We start from the raw sequence: 8023 nt of genomic DNA on the forward strand, positions 1-8023 counted from the left end.
ATCTGGAAAGTAAACATTCAGCTGTGAGTAGGTATCAATCCATATTAATAGATGCGGTTCCATTTTGCACATTCAGCTGCAAGATCAATAGGTGAGCCTATTACTGTGATTATTTTTCCTTTGATCAATACAGCAGCAGTTTCATTATCCAGATTGAAGTAGTCCATGAAGTGCATATCAGAAATACCAGCAACGTCTTGAAAATAAAAAAAAAGTACCTTTTTAGCTTTTGTAAGAATCAAAGGCGCCAGCATTCCGGAGGTTATCATCCCCAAAAATCAATTTCTTCCCCACCGCCGACGCCAACAACAAATGAGCATCAGCCACCAACTCCTCTATAATAATCAGCCATTCCACCCTCCCTTCCAGCAAACCTAGTAAGTAGCGACTCTCGCGTGCATCGTCATCCCTTGTGTCGTCCCAGATGTGTAACCAAAAAGACTAGCGCCGGAAACCACCGATCCCACGGTTGTACTGGTTGTGTGGGTGTCGTGACCGTCATCGTCGCGAGGGGATCTAGACTCAAGGACGGTTGGGGTCGTTGTCTCCCGTCGGAGGTCTCGTCGATGGAGTGGGACTCGAGGACGAGGTCGCACTCGGAGTAGAGGATGTCGCCGGTGGAGTGGTCAGGGACGAGGCCGCACTCAGAGCAGATGATGTCGCTAGTGGACTAGTCAGGGACGAGGCCACACTCAGAGCAGAGGATGTCGCCGGTGGAGTGGTCGGGGACGAGGCTGCACTCGGAGTAGACGATGCCGCCGATGGAGTGGTCGGGGACGAGGCTGGACGAGGCGAGAAAGAAGGCACTCAGTCGCACTAGGTTTTCGTTGGTTGAACATTTGGGGGAAAATTTCATCCTTCGCATATAAGAAAGGTTTTTATGCCTCGGTCCTTCTTGCCCCCGAGGTAGTAAAGGCTTGTATGCCTCGGTCCTTCCTACCAACCGAGGCAGTATCTCTGCCACCACTATCGTACCAGATGAAAGGTTTAATTAATATAATATCTGTGGAGTTTATGCCTCGGTTCACCTTGCTAACCGAGACAGTATTGCCTTTACACATCGGTTTCTTGACAACCGAGGCATATAATGTTCTAAATATTAATAAACTGCCACCGTGTTTTGATATGCTTCGGTTTTGCTGGAACCGAAGCATAATATGCGAGTTAAAAATACGATTTTTTACTAGTGACTAGTGAGTGATCTGCATTATGAACTGGTGGTTTCTACATCAACATTGGGTCAGGTCTTAATGAGTTCAGTTTGTGTTGAATGCCCGATCGTAGTTGTAGGATGCAAGTTAAGAGTGAATTTGATATGTGTGCCTCTTTAAGATGTAGATGTCATTCTTATGATAGATTGGTTGACTGCCAATTACTTTCTAATCTTTTGTGAGCAACAAAAGATTGTTTTTCCAAATATTAATGGTGTAGAATTGGGCTCGGCTTAAAAACTTTTCATGGAAGTAACAGATGAAGCATCTTATGTTATGATCATGACTCAAGAGAAAAAGAAGAGTTTTGAAGAACAAATCAAAGGCATATAAATGGTCAAAGAGTATGTTGATGTCCTTCTAGATGAAGTATCTAAGTTACCATAGAGTAGAGAAGTGATTTTTTTCTATCAATTTAATTCCAGGAACAGATCCAGTATCCCTTGTTCCGTATCGAATGACATTTACGGAGTTAATTGAACTAAAGAAGAAAATCAAAGACTTATTGGAGAAACAATTTATTAGGCCAACTGTTTCACCATGGGGAGCTTCATTATTATTGGTCAAGAAGAAAGATGAAAGTTCTAAACTATGTGTGGATTATCAGTAATGAATAAATTGACGATTAAGAATAAGTATTTGTTATCAAGAATTGATGATTTGATGGACCAATTGAGAAGAGCTTCAAGAAAACTTGAAATATATTCCATCTTGGATATACAAAGGCTTTAACCACTTACAACATAACATCATATAGAATACTTCACTTTTTCAATAATAATAACTAAAATAATAACTAAAATGGATACCAACCAATTCAAAAGCAAGCAAAATAAATTAAAAAAAACAATAAAAAATAATAAACAAGTAAAATAAATTTAAATAAAATAAAAAATAAAAATAGTAACAAGTTTCAAATTTCATGAGGATAAATAAAGAAAATATTTAACTTGATTTTAAAATTCGATGAATTTTTAAACTAAATTTTAAAGTTCGATATATTCTTAAATTTTGTGTTATTTAATCAAATTTTAAACTTTTAACAATTTAGTTCACCGAATCTCAAAATTTGATATTTTTTTTTAAACTGATGTCAAAATCCGATGTTATTCTTGATGAAATTTCGAAATTTGATTATTATTGAAAATTTTTCCTACGATTTTCAAAATTTGGTAAATATTTTTGCAAATATAAGTTTTGAAATTCAATATACATACAAAATATTATAAAAATACATATTTATTTAATACGGACGATTTTGGTAAAAAAAAGTTCAAAAGCCAATTGTATAAGTGAAGAAAAAATGAAATGAATACCTACTTCCCTATTTCATACTAATGAAGATAAACAAACGTGAAGGAAGAAACATACAAAAACAGTATCCTAAAAAACTAAAATTGAAGAGAAAAAACATCATTAGAGTTAACTTGCACTACCATATTAGTAAATATAATACCTTTCGCAATAAATTTATTTAATAAATAATAATAACGGTTTATCTAATTAATTTAATATTATATATATATATATATATATATATATATATATTCTCAAGGAATATATATTTGACATGACATTAAATTTATTGGGGTGAAGAAACAAAAATAGAGATGCAAGGAGAAAAATGAGAGATGCAAGAAGAAAACCCCTAATCACGATCCTATCCCTTTCTTCATACAATGTAATATCCATGTTACATTCATGTGGTGTCTCTTAAGTGGGTTTGACTCATCATCATCAACACAACATCGCAGCGACCCTCTGGTCAAACCACTCATGGAGCCCTGCATCTTCATCATACTGTCTCTCTGTTTCTGCGTCCTAATAAGACGCTTCTTCTTCTCCCGTCGAATCAAACCCACCACCCCTCCTGGCCCTTCACACATACCAATCATCTCAACCATCCTATGGCTCACAAAATCCTTTCAAATCGAACCAATTCTCCGAACCCTCCACGCCAAATACGGTCCCATTCTCACCCTCCACATTGCTACTACTCCCGTCGTCTTCGTACGCGACCGCTTTCTCGCCCACCAAGCCCTCGTCCTAAATGGTTCTCTTTTCTCCGATCGCCCCAAGGCCCTCGCCGTCGCCAAAATCATAACCACCTACCAACACAACATTAGCTCCGCCTCCTATGGCGCCACCTGGCGCACCCTCCGCCGCAACCTCACCTCCCAGATGCTCCACCACTCCCGCGTCAAGTCCTTCTCCGGAATCCGCACCTGGGTCCTCCACACCCTCCTCACGCACCTCAAATCCCAATCCCAATCCAACAATTCTGTCAGAGTCATCGACCACTTCCAATACTCCATGTTCTGCTTGCTCGTCTTCATGTGCTTCGGGGAACGACTCGACGATGGCAAAGTCAGAGACATCGAGCGCGTGCAGCGCCAGATGCTTCTGCGCTTTAGAAGCTTCAACATCCTCAATTTCTGGCCCAGAGTCACGCGTGTTTTGTTCCGCAAACACTGGGAAGAGTTGCTGAGGCTTCGGAAGGAGCAAGAGGATGTTCTGGTTCCGCTTATAAGAACCAGGAAGCAAAACCAAAAGCAAAAGCAAAAGCAAGGCAAGGAGGAAGGCGTTGTTTCGTATGTTGATACTTTGTTGGATTTGCAGTTGCCTGAGGAGAAACGCAAGCTCAACGAAGAGGAACTTGTGACGCTGTGTAATGAGTTTTTAAACGCGGGCACGGATACGACTTCCACTGCGTTGCAGTGGATCATGGCAAATTTGGTGAAGTACCCGCACGTGCAAGAGAGGGTGGTGGATGAGATAAGGGAGGTATTGGGTGAGAGAGAAGAGAGGGAAGTGAAAGAGGAGGAGTTGCAGAAACTGCCTTATCTGAAAGCTGTGGTTTTGGAGGGTTTGAGGCGTCACCCACCGGGGCACTTTGTGCTGCCGCATTCAGTGACTGAGGACGTGGTTTTGAATGATTACTTGGTGCCTAAGAATACGACAGTGAACTTCATGGTGGCAGAGATGGGGTGGGATCCAAAGGTATGGGAGGATCCAATGGCGTTTAAACCAGAGAGGTTTATGAATGATGAGTTTGATATTACTGGGAGTAAAGAGATCAAGATGATGCCATTTGGTGCAGGCAGGAGGATTTGCCCTGGCTATAATCTGGCATTGCTTCATTTGGAATACTTTGTGGCCAATTTGGTTTCGAATTTTGAGTGGAAGGTTCCAGAGGGTGGGGATGTGGATTTGTCTGAGAAACAAGAGTTTACTGTGGTAATGAAAAATGCATTGAAAGTTCATCTTTCTCCAAGAATCTAGACTCTGCAATGTACGCATCTCACTATATTGTATAAATAAGTTGGAAAATAATTTGATGATGTATAATTGATAAGATTGATGGTTTTAATACGAGCATGGTTTATTGCTTTGATGTGCCTTCAGATTTCTTTAATGAGAATACATAGACATATTCAAAAGGCTAGTGAAAGAAATTATAAAACAAAAAGAATATATTCTTTCTCTTTTACTATTTCAAATATTTTGAAAGTCAGTTTTATAAAGATTCTAATCTACTAAAGGAAGTAATGTGTTATGTGGTTTTAGGTTTTGTGTGTTTTGGAATTCATCCTCTAAGTTCTGTGATTTCATTTTAAGTTGTTTTTCGATTATTATCCTATTTTAATGTTATTTGATTAAAATTTAAAATATAAGAGCGTCTAGATGCACAAATGATTTTGTCTTTAATAAAAACATCGTATAAGATAATATTTACTTAGACAAATTTGAAGTATTTAAAAAACACTAGAAGGGGTTCAATAATGTTAATGAAAAAACTTTTTCACGCTGATATAGCACTTTCGTCGAGTACAAAATTTTTCAAGTAGTTGTTAAACGCTCGACCTTGTAAATGATTTTAAATAATGAATTCTTTCCACGTGTTATTCAGGATATTCACTGCAGTGTTTGTAAGAACTTCCTTTTTAATGAACAATCATTTAGTATGGGAAGCTTTTGCATTCAAAACTAAAAGGAAACTATATGTTTTATAAGAGAAGTGTTGAGACAAAAGTAAACAATAAATGCACAAATATTTTTATATTGGTTCACTCCAACTAAGTTACGTCCAATCTTCTCTATCCTTAAAGGGTTCCACTATAATCTTCAACAAGATTACAACTGAGCATTCTCACCACTCCTGGTATCCCTAGGCACTCTTAGTATCCTCCGATGTGCTACCTAGTTGGGTTTCACCCGCTCTTGGCTGTGCAATATTCTTCACCACTCCTGGTATCCCTAATCAACGAATAACTCCTATTATCCTAGACTGGTTAAGGTTCACCATTTCTAGTACTAGAAAATCCTGATATCCTCTGATACGCTGCATAAATTTCCTTAACTCGCTTCAGTTTCATCACAAATGTTTTAATTCTCTTGAGAATTACAATTAACCAATTACTTACAAGTCGTTTATATAATTATTCTCATAGAAAGGATATGTGTTCAATACAATACAATCTATAGACTCCTTGGGTCTCTCTCTCTCTTTTCTCTATTCTCTCTTCTTACAATAGTAAACAAATGTTACAATGAAGCTTGAGAGTATTGCTTAACTTTTCTTTTTCTCTTCTTAGATATTCTCTTTGAGCTTGAGCTTTTTTTTGCTTTTATTCTAAACGCTTTTCATAGGATTGATATTTTCATTATAAGCTATCCTTTTGATTATTCCTTTGAATGATCATCTATTTAAAGGCTTTATCAAAAGATATCCATTAGACCGAGCTTTTAGCCTTGAATCTTGTGTCTTCTCCATCTTGCGTGTGAAGCAACCATTGATTAAAGTCAACTTGTCAAAGCAAGCTTACTTTTTTAGTACTTTGCTCGAAGTAGGTTGTACTATCTTTTAGACACATCTTCTTATGAAGAGATTCCATGAATATATTTGTCTGTAACGTCTACTTTTGATATATTTCAAATAAAACATGTGGATGTGTGTAGTAAGTTATCCACATAAAATAGAGTATATTGTGCATGTAGTAGATATGTCTTTTCTGTTATAACTTTTGTTGCTTTTTAACGTTCCACATTTAATGACATTTAATGCTTGTTCAGAACAATAAAGTGTTTTTTTACATTTTCTACCATTGAGATAGCGTTTATCATTTAAGTTGTTATTTAAGATGCCAAATGTTGAGTAAGAAATTCATCGTTGGAAAGCGCTTTTTGGGATATTGGCTTTTTAGAACTAAAGTGTTTAACAAGTATTGTTTCTTTCATGTGTTCGAATGTTTGCTTGAGGCTTCTAAAGATTTTAGTCTGAGACATTATCTCGACACCTTTTCACTTTTTGAGAGTTCAACTGATTACCATTGGTTACAATATAGCTTACGCGTTTAACATAACTCATATAGGCGCTTTGACCTTTAAGTCGTTTAGCATTGCGTCTGAAAGCTTTAACTTAGTTGTTTATGCATGTCTTATAACCCTAAGTGTTTTCCTAAGGCTTCTTTATGTTGCTAGATGATTGGGGATTTTGTTCATAGCACTTATGTTTCTGCCTATCCTATTCTTTTAGTTAAGCATGTTCAGATTCTTAACTTGTTTAATGTTATTTTTTTAAACTTCAAAACATGAGAGCGTTTAGACATATAAGTATTATAGACAATTTTTTCTTAACAATCTCTCCCTTTTTTTATGTTTAACAAATACACATCTAAACAATATGATTTTTCTTAGTTCAATGTAGAGTTGTAGTTTTATACGTTTACAATTTTTAGTTGTTTATGGGTTTTGCAAGTTTTATCTCTTTTATTGTTTTATCTTTTGCATGCGGGTTGATGGTCACAATTGAAATATATAGAAACATATGAAAAGACTGAAACAAAATAAATAAATACTGAAACAATTAAAAGACTGATAAAAGACTTGTATTTTAAAACATAAACATATTATATGAATGTGTAAATGAACTCCTAAGATGAACTTCTAAGAATCTGAAGACTCCGCCTGATTTTGTGCTATCCTATTCTATCATATCTTCTAGTGTACTCCCTCTGAGTACATGCTCCTAAATGTTGACGCGTCTCTTTACTCCCCCTTATTTGATAAACATCAAAGGGGAAAGAAAGAGAGGACATCACCGCCCGACAGAGATGGAGTTAGTGAAGGATGGTGAAAGAGAAGAGAAAAAGGGTTGAAGAGGGGTTGAGAAGGGAGAAGAATAGGGTAGAAAGAAAATGTGAAAGCAAATATAGAGATGGGGTGAGGCAAGGTCTGACGGGGAAGGGTGTAGGTTAAGTGGAATAACTACTTGCGTAAGGCAAGTAATTTCTGAATACAAGAGTAGGAAAGGAGGTTGGATTATCATATTCATCTTGGTCTAGTGAACGAATAAGATGATCATGTTCTGGAGGTTTGGAAGAAGGCATCATTAGTTCAGACCATTGAGAGTTTGAGAACTTAGGAGTTTGAGAGAGTACGAAAGCAAGAGAGAAAGAGAGGAGTTAAGTTTTCGTTAGAGTGAATGAATTGAGAATGTGAAGAGTAGAGTCGAGTTAAATATAATGAAAGATTAGTCACAGGCAATTGATTTGTCTCATCCATTTAATGTGCTTAATACAATTAGATTTTGAAAAGAGATATTGTATCTCTTGAAGACTAAGAAATTTTGGAATAAAGTGCTAATGTAACGAAGAAGAATGGGAAAGGTGACAAAGTCAGAGAGTTTGTCATCTCGAGGAAGAGGGAAAGAGAGTTGATGTTAGGGAAGATAACTTGATTGACACACGAAAGATATTGAGTAGATTGGAGAGAGAGGAGTTGAGATTTGGAGATCTTAGACAACTTCTAGA

The 8023-nt window shown here is 36.9% G+C and overlaps 1 pseudogene; it reads left to right on the top strand.

Annotated features, from left to right (window-relative positions):
• Positions 1-2838: 2838 nt before the first annotated feature.
• On the top strand, positions 2839-4603 carry LOC124830222 (cytochrome P450 89A2 pseudogene; annotated as a pseudogene).
• The last annotated feature ends 3420 nt before the right edge of the window (positions 4604-8023 follow it).

Source organism: Vigna umbellata, chromosome 9 (genome assembly GCF_029865625.1).
Source record: "Vigna umbellata cultivar VRB3 chromosome 9, Vumbellata_1.0, whole genome shotgun sequence".
NCBI classification, from domain to species: Eukaryota; Viridiplantae; Streptophyta; class Magnoliopsida; order Fabales; family Fabaceae; genus Vigna; species Vigna umbellata.